Below are 19,153 nucleotides of genomic sequence, written 5' to 3'. Positions count from 1 at the left end.
GCTGAATAAAATGGTTTTTATTTGTATTTGACTCATTACTTCACTTTTAATTATTTCATGGCAGAAGAGAAATGTTTTTTAGTTTTTGTATTTCATTCAGGATCTTATTAAATACATTTTCAGCCAGAGGAGATGCTCTCACAAAGCTGCTAGTTTGAAGTGGCATAGATAGACTCATCTTGGCTTAATGAAAGCCTGTCTTAAAATGTTTCATTTGGTTCTAATAAGAAAACATTAATGATAACGCATGCACAGTGCCTGGCACAGAGTCAATGTACCTGTTACTGTCACTACTGGACAGAAAGAAAAAGGGAGGTACACAGGGACAGTGTGTACCAAACTCTAAGCAAATGATGAAGCAAACCTCACCACCCTGTTACTTTGTAATTCTTCATAATTTTACTTTCGACAGTTTGTCATCATATTTGATTAAGGCCTTGGTAAAAAGAAAAGAGCATGTTGAGCAGCATGCTGAGAGTAACTGGAAATGATTCATCAAAGGGAAGAATTGCCTAACTATTGCCAAGTGTAGGAAGAGGCAGAAAGTTGCACCCATACAGACAAATACTTTTGGACTTATGCTAGAAGCCTGAGAAATGTTGATAGGTAAACCACAAGGTTCAGCAAGCAAAACCTGATATTTCTTCCACTCTTTTTGGCAGACATTTATAGAGCACCTGCTGTGGATCAGATGCTGGACTAGACACTGTAAAAATGAATACCATACAGTCTTTGGCTTCAATAAAAATGAATTGTAATAGAATTCTACAATAGAAAAATAAACAAGGCCACACAGAGAAAGAAAAGATTAACTCCGTTATGGGAAGCAGAGAAAGCTTCTTGGAGAAGGTATGGGGTTTCTTTATGGGGTGATGAAAATGTTCTAAAAGTGATTGTGGTGATGGCTGCACAACCTTGTGAATATAGTAAAAACCACCGAATTATACACTTTAAGTGAGTGGACTGTATAATATGTGTGTTCCCAATAAAACTGTTAGGGGAAAAAAGGCACAATAGATATAGGATTATTGACTGTTCAAATGTCCACAATTCTTCACGCCGCTCTGTATCAATGCCCTTTGCCATGTGACTCTCCACTCCTTCTCACCAAAGAGGTAGAGTCATTTTCACGCCCATCAAATCTGGCTTTACCGTATGACTTGCTTTTTCTAATAGAATGCAGGGAAATGAGTTGGTGCCAGTTCTGGGACTCAAGAACCCTTGCGTGTTTCCATTTGACAACTGCTCCTCTGCCATCACCATGAGAGTGTGCCTGAATTAGCATGATAGAGGATGAGAGACATGTGGTGCAGAGCAGATTCTCTTCAATCATCCCATCTGAGGTCCTCCTAGATTAGCCAAAAGCCAGCCAGTTCCCAGACATGAGCCCAGTCATTACCAGAAAAACCACCCAGGCAAACCCAACCCTAATTGTCAACCTTCAAACTTATAAACTAGATGTTTTTTTTTTTGGTGGAAATAGGTAACTGATACAGTGGGATAATACAGCATTCAAGTGTCATCTCATGAACTTGAAGGAAGAGGATAAAAAGAATAATGAATGAAATTCAGAGCTTCCTGGTCACCTTTCTTACAGACAAGGGGTGGGAAGGTTAGAATACATATATTCAATTGTGTGTGTGTGCACACACGTGCACACGTTCATAAAAATATAAAAATGCTGGTCAAAAGCAGTACAAGGTCATTGGAAATTTCAGTGACACTTTAAAATATAGCATATACTATTTGCTACCTAGTAGTGATTACGCTGAAAAATTTACCTTAATTTTTCAATATAAAAGTTTAGCCAAACAGCATCACATCTGCGGTATTTGTGCCAAAAATATATAACCTCAATCCATCTACGAGAAAATGTCAGAATAATCCGAATTGTGGGATATTCTAGTAAAAAATCCGCCAGTACTCTGAAAAGTGTCAAGATCATGAAAGACACACACACACACACAAATTGAGACACTTTCCCTGATTGGAGGAAATACAGGAGACACGGTAATTAAATGAAATGTGGAATTCTTGGATTCTAGAGCAGAAAAAGGACAGTAGTAGAATGATTAGCAAATTTTAAATAAGATCTGTAGATTAGTTAATACTAAAAAGTATTAAATCAGTGTTAGTTTTCAGGTTTCAAAATTGTACTATGTAAATAAGTTCTCAACATTTGTGGAAGCTGGGTGCAAGATTACACTGGAACTCTGTGTACTATTTTTGCAACTTTTTTGTAAGTCCAAAATTATTTCAAGATAAACAGGTTTTAAATAAGAAAGTTAGGCCAAGGGTATTGTGATCACATTTGTAATTTTTTAAAAAGAGGGAAGAGTGTATAGAAAACTGTTAACAGCAGCAAATAATTTGTTGACATGGCAGACACTATTCTAGATACTAGGGGTAGAGTAGTCCACAAGACAGAAAAATCCCTAGACTTTCTTGTATGTAGACAGAAATATACAGGATAACTTCAGCTGGTGCTAAATTCTATGTAGAAAATGAAACAGGGTCAGAGAGTAGACACAGATTGTGGGGAAACGGCCATTTTGTTTAGGTGGCCAGGAAAACTCTCTTCGAGGAAGTGTTATTTGAATGAGACCTGACTGACCTAAGGGGCCGCTTTGTGAAGATATGAAAGGGACATTCTAGGCAGGGAAGAGCAAAGCAAAGGCCCTGGGGCAGATGTAAATATGAAGTATGGCAGGAAGAGAAAGGCTAGACTAGCTCTGAGTGGAATGTGACCAGGTCAGACTAGAGATTAGGCATTGTTCAGAATAGGTAGGCCTGGGTAAAGAGTTTGTGTTTTATTTTATGTAAAAAAGGAAACCACTGGATGGTTTTACGAGGGGTGGGACATGATATGACTGACATTCTCAAAACTGTCATTTCATTTTTTGTGGAAAATGACCTTCAGGAGGACAAAAGTAGAAGGAGGGAGGCCTGTTAGGAGGTAATTGCTATAGTCTAGAGAAGGAGGGAAGCCAGCTGTGGGGGTCTAGTGGTTAAGATCTGGTGCTCTCACCAGCTGAGGCCGGAGCTCACTTCTCAGTCAGAGAACCACACCACCTGTCTGTCGGTTGTCACACTGTGGCAGCTATGTGTTGCTGTGATGCTGAAAGCTATGCCATTAGTATTTCAAATACCAGCAGGGTCACCCATGGTGGAGAGGTTTCAGTGGAGCTTCCAGACTAAGACAGACTAAAAAGAAGGATCTAGCCACCCACTTCTGAAAAAAATTGGCCATGAAAACCCTGTGAATAACAGTAGAGCAATGTCTGATGTAGTGTCGGAAGGGATGGTGCAAAGACCAGGCACGGTTCCCGTCTGCTGTGCACAGGGTCGCTAGGAGTTGGGGTGAACTCACAGCACTAACAACAAAGAAAAGGAGGAATGGTGCCTTGATTAGAATGGTCAGTGAAGGAACGCTGTGAATGATTCTGGATATATTTTGTTGAAGATTGAGCCAACTAAACTTTGCAGACTGATTGGACGAGGGAGGTGAGGGAAAGCAAGGAATCTAGGAAATTTCCCCGTTTTGTTGTGCAACTTGGGTGGATTTTGGTGACAATTACCAGGGAAAAGTGAGGGAGGAAGAGTCTTCTCAGGTACATAAATCAAGAATTCTGTTCTGGATATATTAAATTTGAGACATTAGACCTTCATTATTTCCAGGTTTTCCAATGACATTTTGTGTGTGTGTGTGTGTGTGTGTGTGTGTCTAAGTGTATTTTTTTAGTAGCTTACATCGTGAAAAAAAATAATGAAGTAAGGTTAAGAATATTCAAAATACGTTAGGCCAACCAGGTACCTCAATCATTCAAATAAAGTCAGAGAGCATATCTTACCTGGAAAAGTTAGTGAGATGAGACTAACATATAGGACAAATGGCTCCATCCTAAAAAGCAAGCAGTTATAGAATTCACAAAGAAAAGCGATGTATTAAATTTGTTCCTGAGTGTGAACAATGATGGGCATCCGTGGGTGAAGCTTTTTACAATTGTTATCACTCTTATAAACACAACTTCTTTCAAGAGAAAAACAAATCAAACCACGCACATGTCCTTCAGGTTTGGAAAAGGGAACTCTGACCAAATGTGCATGTAGGGAGAAATACAATAGAGGTATAACCCTTTTTTAAAGGAGCAGTGCACAAGAACCTGGAGACTATAGGAGGGTAACTATTGGAGGGATTATGGTAGAGTGGTCAAGGGAGTGGACTGTGGAGCCCAACAGTCTCTGTTCTAATCTCGCCTCCACCACTTACTGGCTGTGTAACTTGGTTCAGTTATATGGTCTGTATAACAAGGATCATATGTGTTGGACCCTGTAATGCCTGCCCCTGTCCAAGATTCCCCTTCCCAGCTACTGCAAGTATTACCAGAAGATGGCCTTCAGCGGTCAGCCATCTTTGGGGATTGCCTTGGCTGAGGAAATTGTCTCTCCCAAGGTCACATCTCTTTCCTGGGGCAGCCCACATCCGATGACTGATCAACAAGGAGTATAAAAGGCCTAAACCTCCCACCCCAATTTGGGGCAGCTGGAAGCGCTTTCCTAGCTTCAGAGCTCCATACCAGGTTGGCTAAGGACTTCACTGGGCTTCAACTTCAACGTCTCGCTCTACTCAATCCTGCTTCCTTCTCCTCCCTTCCCCAGGAATTGATCCCAAGACCACTGCCTGAGAAACATCTCATCTCCCTCTCAGAGTCTGCTTCCCAGGGAGCCCAATCTGTGACCTAAGAGTACCCTTCTCATAGGGTGATCCTTAGGAATAATTGTTACCATATATTAAGCACTTAAAAGGAGCATGTGCACATAGTACATGGAATATAAGTGTTAGCTATTACTATTGAAGTTTTCTTGTGAGGTTATCAACGCCTCCAAGAGTCTTTATTCCCCCAAGCCATAAAAGCCTCATTGCAGTGGTTTGAGTTACTTTTCCACATGTTGTAGTACATACAAATAAAGTTAATCAGCTTGTTTGGGGTTATAAGAAAAGAAAGAAATGTATTTCTGGCTTATTTGTTGCTATTGGAAACTCATTCTTGATTGTCAGGGGGTCATCTCTGTTTTTGCAAACTGACTATAAATGCCTTCTCTATTTATATATTGCTTTTTTTTAATTGAGAAAAGGTAGGTGTGAATTGTATTTTTATTAGAGATTACATACATCTCCTGAGAAAGACTTCTTCATGACAGGAATTCGCATTTGTCTTCTGAGGTCTTCTGAGACGAGGGTCTCATCTTCTGAGATGAGAGGACACAAATGTCCTGAGTTTAGTCCATTCTGTTCAGAGAGAAACAGTTCTGATAACCAAAGGGCTGGATATTAAGCTCATTTTGTCACTGCATTTTTTTTCTAGTTCATGTGTACTTGATCCTTATGGACTAAAATAGAGATGGAACTTTTCCCATAAAACTGAAGGTTCTAAAAACAAGAATAACAAGAGAGCTTCGTACTTGAAAGTAACGAATACAAAACCACCACATAAAGCTAAATTTGAAAAACAAATGCTATCCAAAAAATCAGATTAGACATTAAATAAGATCACAATCTAACACATTGGGAGAAAGAAAGAATTGACTAATGCAAGCTGGCTGAAAAATAGAGGCTATGGTTGGTAAGAAGTTATCTTGCTTTACCAGCTATTATTCAAAGAGCATTAGTTTTATAATTTGGTTAAAGACATGTATACAGCATATACAATGTGACTATATTCCTCTTCTTCCAATTAGAAAGCCAAAAAGTTTATGATTCTGTTCCCCCATATTTGTCTAATATTATTCCCTGATACAAATCCTTCACATTATGAACAGTTTTGAAAATAATCACCAAAAGAAGTAACCCTCCCTGTCCTGTTCAGTGGGAATTCTGGTCTGTTTGCTTCTTACCTACCTCTGTTCATTTGCAGGCCTTTGGCTTACAGAAGACTCCCATCCACCACCCATTGCAATCGAGGTATGGGTCTTCACTCCAGTGGACACCTCATTTCTCAGCCACAAGTTGAGTAAATTGGGAGTGACTGGCATAAATCTTCAGTTTATCATTAATATCCATCCATTTCTCTTTCTTGGCATCATTGCCAGCTTCCAGAGGAAGATGGTCCATTACCTCACCTGTTTCATCTTGGGAGTTCACAGCCTCTCTGTCTCTATCCACGCATTACCTGCGTTCCAAGGATCATCCATACAGCCTTTATTGACCACAAAATGTCATGGCTGAATAGGTTCTTCAATTGTTTCTCCAACTTCTGACTTTCTGCTCTGGATTTCTGTAAGGAGATTATGGCTTCCTTACCAAATTCTCTCCTCATTGTGGTACTAACCTCTCACGGATCCACCATCCCCCGTGGGATGGCCCAGTTTCCACAGTCCTTCCTCCTGATGGCTACAAATTGCAGGATGCTTCTCCCAGAAACAGGGTGGGTAACTTTATTTCCCTTGCTATCCTTGTTCCACCTGGTTAAGATGGGACCTGCAGCATGATTGAGGACCCAACATCCCCAAAGCCCTCAGGCAACCAGCTGTATCTGACCTGCAGGATTTCTAGGTTTACCATTTTCAACCTCATACAAACCATTCTGGCTCCCTCTCTCAACGAGCCCACCCTTTCATTAAATTTAGGAGAGAAGTTCCTTTCAAGTACTTGGGTGCGTGCCCTCATGGATCAGACCAAGAAAGAGCCTGCAGTGTACTGGCTCTGAATTCTGGCCACTCAATCAGCCAGGTCTCTTTCTCTTTGGGGACCTGGCTTCACTCCACTTTAGAGCCAGGGTGCAGAGATGTCTTGGCCTTCTTGAAGGGGTTCTCAGCAGTGCCACTGGAATCTGACATGACAAAGTTTGGAGGACACTCATGTGAGAAAAATGGGCCGAGACATTGGGGCAGCCCCTGGGCTTGACTGCCACAGTGACCAAGGCCACCAAGAAAGACACCATCCCTGAAGCCTTAACCAGGCGGTGTCTAGCCATCCACCGCCCAGTGGCTGGTGGGGCTCTCAGTTGCTCTCAGGTGGGGCACTTCCAAGGGCTACCTCGGGGTGCAGGGACACACGTGGGACCAACTGGTGCAGCCAGGCCTAAGGAGGAGCACCACGACCCTTGTCCAGTGCCCCCTTGCCATCGTTGCATTTTTATTTTACATTGAAAGATTTTAACATCTGGAAGGCTTCCAAATGCCAAGTGCTGGGGTTGAGAAGAGCAGCCAAACAACAAGAATGAAATTAGGACACAATAACAAAAGTGCTTTCTTGCTTACTGGGTTATTAGCCATTACAGGCAGATTTGGTTCACTAGGTCCATGACCGCTGTTTGTTTGGGAGAGCGTAGAATGAATGTGTTGGGGGTGAGGCTGGGGTAGAAAGAATTCCTTGGTTGGGATGCTCAAGAGTCTAGTGAGGGTGACCTCAAAGGGAAAGGAGAGCTCGCGTGGTATACAAAGCATGGTCCTGGTGATAAACCCTTGAGGTGTGATGTGTTCAGTGTGAGAGACGGTTTCAAATCTTGGGTTCATCATTTACTAGCTGAATGGCTTGGGCAAGTTGCTTAATCTTTCTTTTCAAAAGAGTATAGGCTACAGCATGCCATGTGCTGTGTCAAGCACAGAAGATTGTACTGAGGTCTGGACCAGGTGGCTTCTGCTCTTAAAGGATTCTGGTTGGGGAGGCAGCATATACATTAAAGAATAGAACTAACACTGGAAGGACAGTGCCTGGTAATCCTTAAGAGTTGAACACAATCAGGTTCAATCAGCTTCCCTTCCTTACCTGGGACTTTCCTGGGCAAAGTTACTTAAGCTCACTTGAGTTTCCTCATATGTAAAATAGAAATAGCAATATCTACCTCACAGGGTTGTGGTGACAATTAAGTGAGATGTTACATGTAAAGCTGTTAGCATAGTATCTGGCCCACCATACACTCTCAAAAATGCTAGTTGTCATGACTACAGTTATCACTAACTTTTTGACCCTTTTGACCTTGAAAACTGTATTAGAACAGAACAGTTGAAATGATTATGGGAATTGAGCAGCTCACATATGAGGTCAAAGTTAAACCACCTACGATTTCTGGAGAGATTCAGGCTGAGAAATAACAGCATCTAGGTCTTGAAATGATAAATATTGAGAAGAAGAGGCACAGGCTAAGTCATTATATCTAAGAAAACAAACCCCAGGGAAAAGTATCTTAACATTTGAAACTGTTTTAGAACAAATGGAGTACCATATACTCTAATTGAAACCCACAGAATGTTTAACATTTCCCACAGTTTGTTCCATGTTTCACAAGTCTCATGAGAAAGGTGTTCAAGGAATAAATGATTTGATAGTCAAATATGTTTGGGAAATTCTACATATTTCACCCACCCTCCCTTAGAAATTCAGGATTCACATTAGTGTTTTAAAGATCCTGTGAATTCTAGTAAAAACAAAACTAATCAACCCTAAACTGTTTAATTCTGTTTCATCCAATATTTTCCAAACTACCTGACCAGAGAACGCTTCTTTTATGCAATAGCTGGTATTATTTGGGGAACACACTTCCTTCAGTTTAGAAAAGTTTCACAGTGCATGTGTGTGCTTGAGGGGAGATCTCTAACCATTTGGAATTATCACCATCATCACTATGGAAGGCAGCTACTGAATACCAACCATCACCCTCATAAGGAACTCTAAACTAAATGAGCCAGGCTTCCAGAAGTCTTGAAACTCAGAAATAGCTGGGACTATAGAGAACAAAATAGTAGAAAAGGACTGAGAGCAAAGAAATATGAGACCTGGTCATCACTAACCATCATCACCATCAAGATTGTTGAGAATTTGCTGTGTGCACTGTACAAAGTAGATAAATGCCACTAGAAAAGAAAGATGATCACTAAGGCACACAGGCCCAGCTCTGTAAACTCGCGTCTTCTGATAGCTGCATTTTTCGATCACGGAATTCCTATTCCTCTGAGCTTCCTAGAAATGTATTAGGAAAACCACTGACATGAAAATGTAAACATTTTGGGAGAAGACATTTGTAAATTCTTCATATAAATATTTCCAGTATCATAATCTAACTTACAAGAAGCAAATGAAGCAGAAGTCTTGGGTTGGCTTCTTGCTTGCCCCATCATAGGCTATGTAGCTTTGCATTGGACACTTGACTTCTCTGGGTCTTAGTTCGTCATTATAAAAGGAATCAGTTGGCCTCTGTTATCTACAAAGTCCTTCTGGCTTTAACATTTTATGATTCTAGGACCTATGAAAATCTCATTACTGGAAGGCCAAGGTCAATTTTTGCTATGAATCAAAAAGACCAGATGTTCAAATATAAACAACCAGATGCTCAAGTGGCAACAGACACTTGAGGAAATCAAGAGGCAGGGAAGGCATGGTGTGTCAAGTGTGATGTAAAAATACAGTGGGCCAAAGAAGCGTTCATGGAATACCTGGAAAGGGACATCAAAACCAGTAACGAGGGGTTTTGTTTTGTTTTTAGCATCATCACAGGGAAGAAGAGAGTTAAATCAGACCATTTGATGATCATAGTGCAAAAGGTGCCCTAAGGGAAGGAAATTAAATACTATAGTAGAGACCAAAAGAATTATTTACTGGGAAGCCACTGGGGAGATTCTTTTTCCTAAATGATCTTCTAAGACAGATATAGCTGAGGCAGAAAAACTAACAGAGCGAGACACAGATAATGTTCTGGTCCCATCCATGAGAAAGCCCTAAAGCAACAATCAGAGTAAATCTTTGGCCTGTCACTACGAACTATTCCGGGGTCAGAGATTGCCTGTGTGATTCCCATTTATCAAGAATATTATGGAGGGCAGACAGGGGATGGGGAGGACCAGGGTGATTGCAGGGTCCAAGCAGTGCAAGAACCCCTAACCATCCTTCCAGTCTCTCTTTGGGAAGCAGAAACAACTGGTACCCAGCACACTGGATTATCATGAATTATCCATCTCTTCCTAAAGTGATGTTAAGGTTCAACTTCTGAAAGAAATCTGGAAGGGAAACAGAGAAAATGTTTTCTCCTCTCTTTAAGGTGATAATACTGATAATAAATAACAACCATAAAATAACTACTGCTTTCTCTGTACCAGTCTGTGGCATACAGGTTTGCCCAAGTTTGACCAGGGAGTTTTGAATCCTGGTTCAACCACGTCTTGGCTTGTTGATCTTGGGGAAATTTTCTCAATTCCTTTGGTCCTCAGTTTTCTCATGTAGAAATAATAATGAAATCTATGTTATAGAGCCAATATGAAATAATTCATTTAAAGAGCTTAGAACAATGCCTGGTCCACGGTAAGACCTCAGTAAATACTAGCTATTACAACTATTATTATTAATTATTTCACATTTATTATTCCATCTAATTCTCAAAAAAACCTATGAGTTAGGCACTTATACTAATAATAGTACCAACTGACAGACTGAAAACATTGTGGTTCATAGAAGTTAAATAACTTGCCCAAGGTCACAGCTACCTACTGGTATATGTTTCAGAATTAGAAAGGCTTGACAATAATAAACTTGTATTTTACGGATAGTCTACATGAATGTTGAATTTGATTTTATATGACAAAATGGCACCATTTTATTATAACTATAAAAAAATTGAGTTATATTAAGATGGTTCTGCTAGGTTCACTCTGTGTAAGAGGAAGACGTTGGAGACAGACAATGAAACCATAAGCAACCTGTGGTAGTAACATAGTTATAAAGAGAAAATGCCCTAAACCATGGGCTAGTTCAGACTAGAAAGACAAGTCAGAGAGACATCCTGAAGTGGAAGAGGAGGTTTGAAGAGAAGGAAGAGTCAAAGATGACCCATTTGAATCCTTAAGGCTCAAAAGATGGTGGCAACAGGCAGAAACAGGGAAGTCAGGAGGGCAGTAGGCAATGGTGAATTCGCTTTTAGGCGGGCAGAGCATGGGAGGGGTGCTTGGGAACTTGAGATTCTGTCACTGGCATCTCCATGCCTCAGTTTCCCCTTCTATAAAATGAGGAGTTGATCTAGAATTAATCCTTTGGGTTCCTTCCAGCTTCCTAGAGGAAGCACGTATATGAAATAGAGGAAGAAGAAGGAAGATTTCAGGGATTAGAGTCAGTGAGTGATCAAGGTATTAGGTCATTAGTCTGGCTTTGAAGTAAAAGAGAAAAATGAAACAATGATTGATTTTTTTAAGATTAAAGAAAACTGTGCTGGGGCTGGCCCCGTGGCTGAGTGGTTAAGTTCGTGCGCTCCACTGCGGGGGCCCAGGATTTCGCCGGTTCGGATCCTGGATGCAGACATGGCACTGCTCATCAAGCCATGGTGAGGTGGTACCCCACATGCCACAACTAGAAGGATCCACAACTAAGAATATACAACTATGTACCAGGGGCCTTTGGGGAGAAAAAGGAAATAAATAAAATCTTTAAAAAACAAAAAAAAGATAACTGTGCCTTTTAAGAAATGACTTAGGCAGGATAATTAATAGAGCCATACGTAGAATGGAGGCCATCTACAAATTAACCTAAGAAATCTAAAGTAAAACGTGTAACCATGAAAGTCAAATAGGCTTTATTTAAAGGAGAGATAAGCTTCAGTTTGTGTGGTGTGATGTGAAGGTGTTAGGAAAGTCCAGCTGTCCCCAAATGTCTTCTTGACTCTCTTAAAATACTGCCTGGATTTACACCATTAAAATAAACTCCTCTGAATGTAGATTGTATTGTTCCATGCACATTTATTTCACATTCAGCTGTTGTCCTGTTTTTCAGTAAATTAGGGTAGCAGGCTGAGAACTAGCTAACGGCAGTCAACTGAGGAGGGAAAGATCTGAAGGGAGAGGAGGAAGGGATGCTTCTGGTATGTGTGGCGTTGCTCAAGTCAGTCAGTTCCACAACCTGTTATGCCCCAGATACTGAGCTAGGCTCTAGAGATAAAAAGGTCAGTAAATTGTGGTTCATTGCCTCCAGATGCTTAGAGTCCAGAGAGTGGACTGCATGAAGATCACGGGGCTGGAGGAATTTTGAAAAGTGGGACCAGGGACTCAGAAAGGAAAGGTGGAGGGACAAAGAAGATGCTCTTCCATCACAATTTTGTTGAAGGGCTGGACACTCAATTAGGAAGGCTTTTTCTTGGTCTTAGTGAGCTCTCCCAAGGAACTACCAAAATTTAAGCTGGTAGGTTTAACATTCTGTAGGTTGTGGAATGACAGATAATTCAAACCCCTTTAATTCAATGATTTTGTGGTCCTTTGAAATTTAAATTAGTAACATTTGACTATAGCAGAACTTGTAAACCATATTGTTGACTATGGAACACATGCCCAATCCTTATTCTTCATGTCCCCCTCCTCTCCTGGAACTCTGCAGTATGCAGTACTGAATACTCAGTAGGATTGCTGAGGCTGGTGGTAGAGCACACTGCAGGAAATGTAGGAATGGTAGCTAGAAGGATAACTGAGAACCTCTTTAAACAGCAGACCAAAGGAGCATCATATTTTTACAGATGGCATTCAACAAGCACCCTAAGATATAACTTCTAGAAATGGAGAGGACATTCAATTATGGCTTAAAGACTCAGGGGACCAGTTCTGGCTCTGGTATTTACTAGCTGAATAGCCGTGGGAAATCATAATAGTATGCACCTATATTTACTGAAGACCGACTATATGCTCGATACTGTGCTATATGTTTTACCTCTAAAAAGATTTAATTCTCACAACAACCCACTGAGATAGATTCTATCATTTTTCCTATTTTATAGATGAGGAAACTTAAACACAGATGAGTTCAGGGTCATATAACCTAACATTTGTCAAAGCAGGGATTTGAATACAGCTGGTCAAACTCTGAGGCCCATGTTTAACTACCATCATACTCCAGTTACCTAAGTCTTTTAGCCTCAGTTCCCTCACTTAAAAATGGACATGTGGGGCCAGACAATGTCTAGATTTCTTTCTGGCTTTAAAACGTTTTGACTCTATATGAATTATACCTACACTTAATATACTTAGGGTTAATCTGTGTTTCTGAGTAGTCTATCTTAGAGAACTGAGATTTAAAGACAAATTTCTGAACTCTGATCTTATTTCCTAGCGATCCCTTATGTTTCAGTGAAGTTGAATCATATTCACTGTTCCACCAAGAACGCCCTTCCTCAATCTCCATCTATCGAAATTTGACCCATCCTTCAAAGCCAGCTGAAATGCCCCCTCCAAGCAGCCACTCTGTGTCTTTGGAGATTTAGAGTGGAGATGTATTAGACTATTGGGGGCTTGGATTTGGGAGAAATATCTGTGCCAATGAAAAGAAAAGATGTAGGATAAGAAGAAAGGGTGGAGGGAGACCCTTATAGATGAGGTAAGATAAGAGAACTGTCTGCAGTGTTGGTGGTGACCTGCTCTAGCCAAGCCCTCCCTGTGACAGGCAAGAGTGAAGCCACCAAAGTTATACTCAATGGTGCCCTGCCAGTAGGTGTGAGGTGAAGACGAAATGAGATAACATATATGAAATATCTAGCACAGTGACTAGAGGGACAACAATATGATGGTTCTGAATCCCAGTACCTACCACAGGAACCTGGTCATCCAACTTCATGCTGAAGAAGGCTGCATTCCTGCCCAGGAAGGAGTAGGATGAGCAGAGGTGAGAAGAGACTCAGCCGGGAAAAGAGAAGTCAAAAGGAGGTATATGGGAACACAAAGAGAAAATGAAAGCCAGAAATAGAGAAGAGAGAAAAAGGAAACATAAGGGAATCACGGTAGAGAAGTGGACAGAAGGAGAAATGGAAGCAACAGGGTACAGAGGGAAAAGGAAGAGGAAAGGAGTTCTGGGGCTGGAAGAGAAAAAGTTTGTGCTGCAGAATCTGACGGGAGAAAGAGTCCCAGAGGTAACCAGGTACAGTACCCAAGCCCCAGTGCCAGTCACTTGCCCTGAAGGCAGGGGATTTCTCCCACTCTCTGCTTTGGGTGGCATCTCCAGCAGTAGCAGCACTTCCTTCATGGCTCCACCTCCCACTGGACCAGCCCTTCAGGGTTCTGGCAGCCTCCTCCCTTTGTCCTCCAGCCCTAGGGGAGGAGGTGCATCCAGCAGTTGCTAATCCCAGCATTGCCTCACCTTCCCCTGGTTGCACTTTCAGTTCTTTCAACAGCTTTGTAACTAATTCACTGCATTAAATTATCACTAGTGAATTATATGGGAAAGAAAACTTTGCTTTCACTTGGACTCACTCCCGGAGTTCAAAGACAGCTTTCCCAGTGGGACCAGAAGCAGTGCAACTAGAGAGAGAAAGAAATTCAGCCACCCCAAGAGCCAGGAAGAGTGAGGGTCCACTTCTCCAGTGTTTGATTGGAGAGCGACAAATCCACACCAGCTGTCAGAGTTGAGGGACTCTTAGCCTAGCAATTATCTGTAAAATGACTGGGTTCATGGCCATTCATGTCTATTCCTTCATGATTTACTATATTCACTTTGATCACCTTGAGCCTTAGCTTAAGGAACACCTGTTTCTCCAAGGTTATTAAGTGCCCAATGCAAGTATGGAGGGCACATAGCTAGGTGTGGAGACACAGAGACCCAGGAGAAACGAGGGCATTCTCAGTTTTTGGAAGTGCTTGCTTTTTGCAGGATGAGGTTTGTGGACCGTCTATCAGGAGACCCTCCTGATAGGAGACTCTCTGGAGTTCTTCCAGTCCCAGCAGAGTTGCAGACAGCCAATTTTGTCCTTACAGCGTTCATCTCTCCCATATCCAGAGCCCTGTTAAAGCCAGGCTTCTGTTCCTACGGAATCCACAGACTAGCAGTGTAGGGGCACAGAGTAGGCACACGACTGACCCTCAAGCCAGACTGATGCCAGACACAAAGGGAGATTCTGCACGAGGGGCGGAGAGGCTGCACAGAGACAGTAGGAGATGGTAGACAAGCTGAGTCTAGGAGGGTTTGACAGGTGGAGGGAGCTATGGGGTTTTCTAGTTTTCTGGCAGAGAACAGAGCTGGATCAAAATCCATTGTGAAAGGACAGAGGCATCTGGGGTGTTGTCTGTAGACAAGAGTTTGGGGAGTGAGGGCTGCGCAGCGGAGAGGAGACTAAAAGGTGGAGGCCCAGCTGTGGAGGGCTCTGACACTAAGGAATTGGGGCAGGAGGTCACGGGGAGTCATCGGAGGATTTTCAGCCTCATGTGGCAAGGTCACTTCTGGGATGGCAACTTTGAACGCTGCGCGGAGAAGGATTACAAGCAGAGAAGCTGGAGGCAGGGGAAGGAACTGCGAGCTCCCAGGATAGCTTAGACAGCAAGCCTCGGCTTGACCATCGCCAAAGGAGCATTTTAACATTCGAGCTGCTTTTCTATCCATTCAAGGGCAAGCTTCCTCCGTCTGTTGGGGGAAAAAAAGGTGCCCCTTCTACGGCTAAACGATACGAAGTCTCCAGCCTCAGAAGTTTCGATTCTCCTCGCCAAGGTCGGGCCACTACAGGTGGGCGATGGCGAGCCCTGGGCCCACGTGCGGCTCCACGCCCGCCGCCGGCAGCCACCGCGGCTCGTCCCCTCCAGGCCCGGGCGTCGCCGCGGGCCGTGCCGGGCAGGGCGCTCCGGGAGCTGCGCGGCGGCGGCTCGAAGAGGCCTGGCGGGCGGCGGTGAGAGGCTGTGCCCCAGTTTGCGTCCAATCAGGGAGTGCGGGCTGTGCCCCGAGCCGGGCAGCAATGCGTAAACAAACCCACGGCAACTCCTCCGCCCCCTCGGCGCGCTCGCCCCGCGCCCGCCGCCGCCGCCGGCTCTCCTCGCGTCCGCCCGCCCGCCAGCCGGGCCGGCCCAGCCCCGCCCGCGCCGCCCGCACCCCGCCGCCCCGCCCCGCCCCCGCCGGCGCGGGCTCCCACACCTACCGCCCCACGCGCGCGCGCTCGCGCACCACGCGCCCCGCGCGGCCCGCCCGGTGCCTGGCCTCCCGAGAGCAAGGTAAGGGCAATGCGCCGGCACCCGGGCGGCGTCCCCGCTCGGCGCGGCCGGGGAAGTTTCTGGCGTCGCTGTTTTCCGCCGGGCCGGGCGGAGGCCCCCGGCGCCGGGCGAGCGGGGCGGGCGGGAGGCGCGGCGCGGCGCCCGGGGGTCCCAAGTTGCCCAGGCTGACATTGGGGCGGGCTGCCGGGCGGCGCGCCGAGAGGGGCTGGAGGCGCGGCGGGGCTGGGCGCGGGGCGGGCGAGGGGAGGGCCCCGAGGAACTTTCTCCTCCCCGGAGGGGCTCCTTCCAGCCCCGGCCGCGGCCCCGCCGCGGGCGCCGCCGGCTCCCTGGCTGGAGGGAGACCATGAAATGTGTTTGAAGAAGCTGACGCAGTTTGTGACGCTCGCGGCTTCCTGACGGGGACCGGCCACAGCAGCGCCTTCTCCGAGGAGGGCCGAGCCGAGTCGGCGCGCGGGCCCTGCCCCCGCCCGGAGCCGCGCGCCCCGGCGCCCAGTTCGGGGGCGGTGGGCTGGGGGCGCGGGCATCGCGTCCGGGCCGGGAGACGGGCCCAGGCAGCGCGCGCCGCTTCCGTTTTGATTAGCTCGGGTTATTATATAAGATGTCACAGAGAGGGAAGGGGCGAGCGGGAGGCGCGGCGGCGAGGGCGCGTCGGCCTTCCGCGAGGCCCGGGCGGGGCGGGAGACAGGCCGGGCGGGGACCCACCTGTGCGCCCTCCGCGCCCCCTGCGGGCGTCGCCCGCGCGCGTGCCGGGGGTGGGCGTGGGCGGCGGGGCAGTCGGACGTGCCCGCCGCTCCCCTCCCGGTCCCGGGAACACCCGGGCAGCGGCCGAAACGTGCAGTTTCCTCCCCGCCGCCTCGCCTGGGTCTCCACGTTTCTGGCTCCAGGCGTTTGTACTTTGCAACATTTGTTTAATATTAAGGAAGCTGCGTGTGCGGCCGTCCTAGTACGCCCGGAACGTGTGGCCGTGAGCTGCAGGGCGGTGAATGAATCATCGCCCCGCGGACGGGGTGCCGATGATTCAGGCGGGGTACACACGCGCGCGTACTCGCCGCGTGCCTCTGACCCGGGGACAGCGGCCCTTCTGCGGCGATGACGCCTGGAGGGGTGAGGAGGAGTTACTGCAAAGGGTGGCCGTTGATTCATTTTTACCCCTTCCACAATTTGGGGGAACTCGGGGTGTCAGTTTCCCCAGCTTTCCCAGGGCTTGTTTGACGTTCTTGGAAAGGTTACAAGATTCCACCTGGCTGCATTAATGAGTCGGTGGAGGAGCGCTGATTCGCTGCAGGGCTGGATCCTGTCTCATTCAGAATTTGGATGGTGTCAAGTGAGGTATTGGGCTCTGAAGGAATCCTTCTAGTAATTGCCTCTACTTAAATACCGCTAAAGTAATTAGCAAAAACGGAAAAAGTTAGTGGATTTTAGGAAAAAAAGAATCAGTGCTTCCTAAGTAGAGGAGTCCTACTTAGACATTTAGATTTTACGTTTTTGAAGCCAAATCCTAAAAGGAACCTAGTTTGCCATTAATACCGAACTTTTGACCACTGTGACCATCCTTCAAGACTAACTTGACTCGTTCCCACCCCACGCTACACTTGTAGGATTAAGAGTTTTCTCGGGCCAGCTCTGGTGGCCTGGTGGTTAAGTTCAGCACGCTCTGGTTCAGTGACCCAGGTTTGGTTCCTGGATGGGGACCTACACTGCTCATGCTGTGCTGGCAGCCCACATACTAAAAAATGGAAGATAGGCATGGATGTTAGCTCAGGGCGAATCTTCCTCAGCAAGAAAAAAAAAATGAAGTTTTCTCTTGATTTAGGACTCACCTCAAAAGGCATCTACTCAGCGATGCTCTCTTGATCGCCTTAAGTAGCTTATCACCCCTAACCTCAGGAACCTCCCCCGGTCCTGTTTTATTTTCTTCACAGCACTCAATTGCTATCTAAAATGATTTTGTTTGGGTGTTGAGTCCTGTCTCTTTGCCGTAGAATGTAAGCTTCACTGTGGCAGGGATTTTTGCCTGTTTGTCCACTGCTATAACTGTAGCCCCTAGAACAGTGCCTGGCATGTATTAGGCACTCTGTATTTGTTGATTAGTGAATATTCCTTCCTGTTTCTTGGTAGGACTATCTTTGACAGTTGAAATTCAATGCCTTTTGTGGGCAAGGCACTAAGATGGTATAGTTTTAATTTTTTTCTTCCAATTTTCTTTTGATTGACTCATTTCCTCCTCTGTGCTGTTAACTTACAGCACAAGATGAATTTGAGCATCATATCCTAAGATGCTGAGTATAAAGAAAGATAAGGCATGTGGAACCTTGTCAAAAGAAAGTGTGTTACTGTATAAGTCAGTGGATGATTAAAAATATTATATGTCTGTGCTAGTTGGAAAAAATATGCAAGATATTGGGGTTGGCCCCATGGCATAATTGTTAAGTCTGGTGTGCTCCACTTTGGTGCCCTGGGTTTGGTTCCCGGGTGCAGACTTATACCACTCGTCAAGCCATGCTGTGGCGGTGACCCACAAAGTAGAAGAACATTGGCAAAAAAATGCAAGATGTTGAAATGGAATCAGCAAAGTGAAGTTCCCACAGTATTATATGTTTCCACTCATATTTGAAATACTACTGATATTTCCGTGTTCCTCCCTCCCCACTGCCTGTACACCAACCTCAAATTTAGCTGCACTTTTGGAAGGTCCATAGTAGATAGCACTTAATGTGAAGTATTAATTTAACTAAATGAATACAAGATTTGCATCTCTGCAGAGGCCTTAGCTCTATTTTTTTGTTGTTAATGTTGATAGCTTAATTCCACAGAAGAGTAGAGAGAAGGAGTTATTTAAAGTTATATTTTAAACATCTTAAATGTATTGTAAAGAGTTAAATTAAAGCTACTAAGTCATTGAATAATGGAAGAAGGATCCGAACATAGTGCTTAATGCTATCTGCCTGGAAGGTAAACTTTCATGAACTTTACATTATTATAAATAATAAACTTTGGAAGTACATTAGTTAGCTTTAATCTTGTAGCAGTATTTTTAGAACTCAGTACTTCTGAAGTCCCTGCTAAGGACGAGGGGCATCCAGCCGTTCCCTTTCCGTGACAGTAGCTGTGATCACTTTCAGAAGCATAACCTCAAGAGTGAGCTCAGAAGTAATAGAAAGTTAAAGCTAAAAGGGACTTGAAATTGCTTGGCACAGTTCATTCCTTTTTGCCAATCTCTTTA

At 44.7% G+C, this 19,153-nt stretch overlaps 1 protein-coding gene and 1 pseudogene across 3 annotated transcripts in view; one reads left to right on the top strand and one right to left on the bottom strand.

Annotated features, from left to right (window-relative positions):
- Positions 1-5,801: 5,801 nt before the first annotated feature.
- LOC106830020 (ADP-ribose pyrophosphatase, mitochondrial pseudogene) lies at positions 5,802-6,837 on the bottom strand (annotated as a pseudogene).
- Positions 6,838-15,791: 8,954 nt separating this feature from the next.
- PCGF5 (polycomb group ring finger 5) overlaps positions 15,792-19,153 on the top strand; it is a 118,747-nt gene continuing 115,385 nt past the window's right edge. For 2 of the 3 annotated variants that reach the window (XM_070487300.1, XM_070487290.1), the window contains exon 1: positions 15,792-15,930. The gene's annotated coding sequence lies outside the window, so the exon portion shown is untranslated. The remainder of the gene's footprint in view (positions 15,931-19,153) is intronic. The other variant, XM_070487293.1, reaches the window with a different exon arrangement.

Source organism: Equus asinus, chromosome 2 (assembly GCF_041296235.1).
Source record: "Equus asinus isolate D_3611 breed Donkey chromosome 2, EquAss-T2T_v2, whole genome shotgun sequence".
Classification (NCBI taxonomy): Eukaryota; Metazoa; Chordata; class Mammalia; order Perissodactyla; family Equidae; genus Equus; species Equus asinus.
This window is presented reverse-complemented; position numbering and strand designations above follow the sequence as displayed.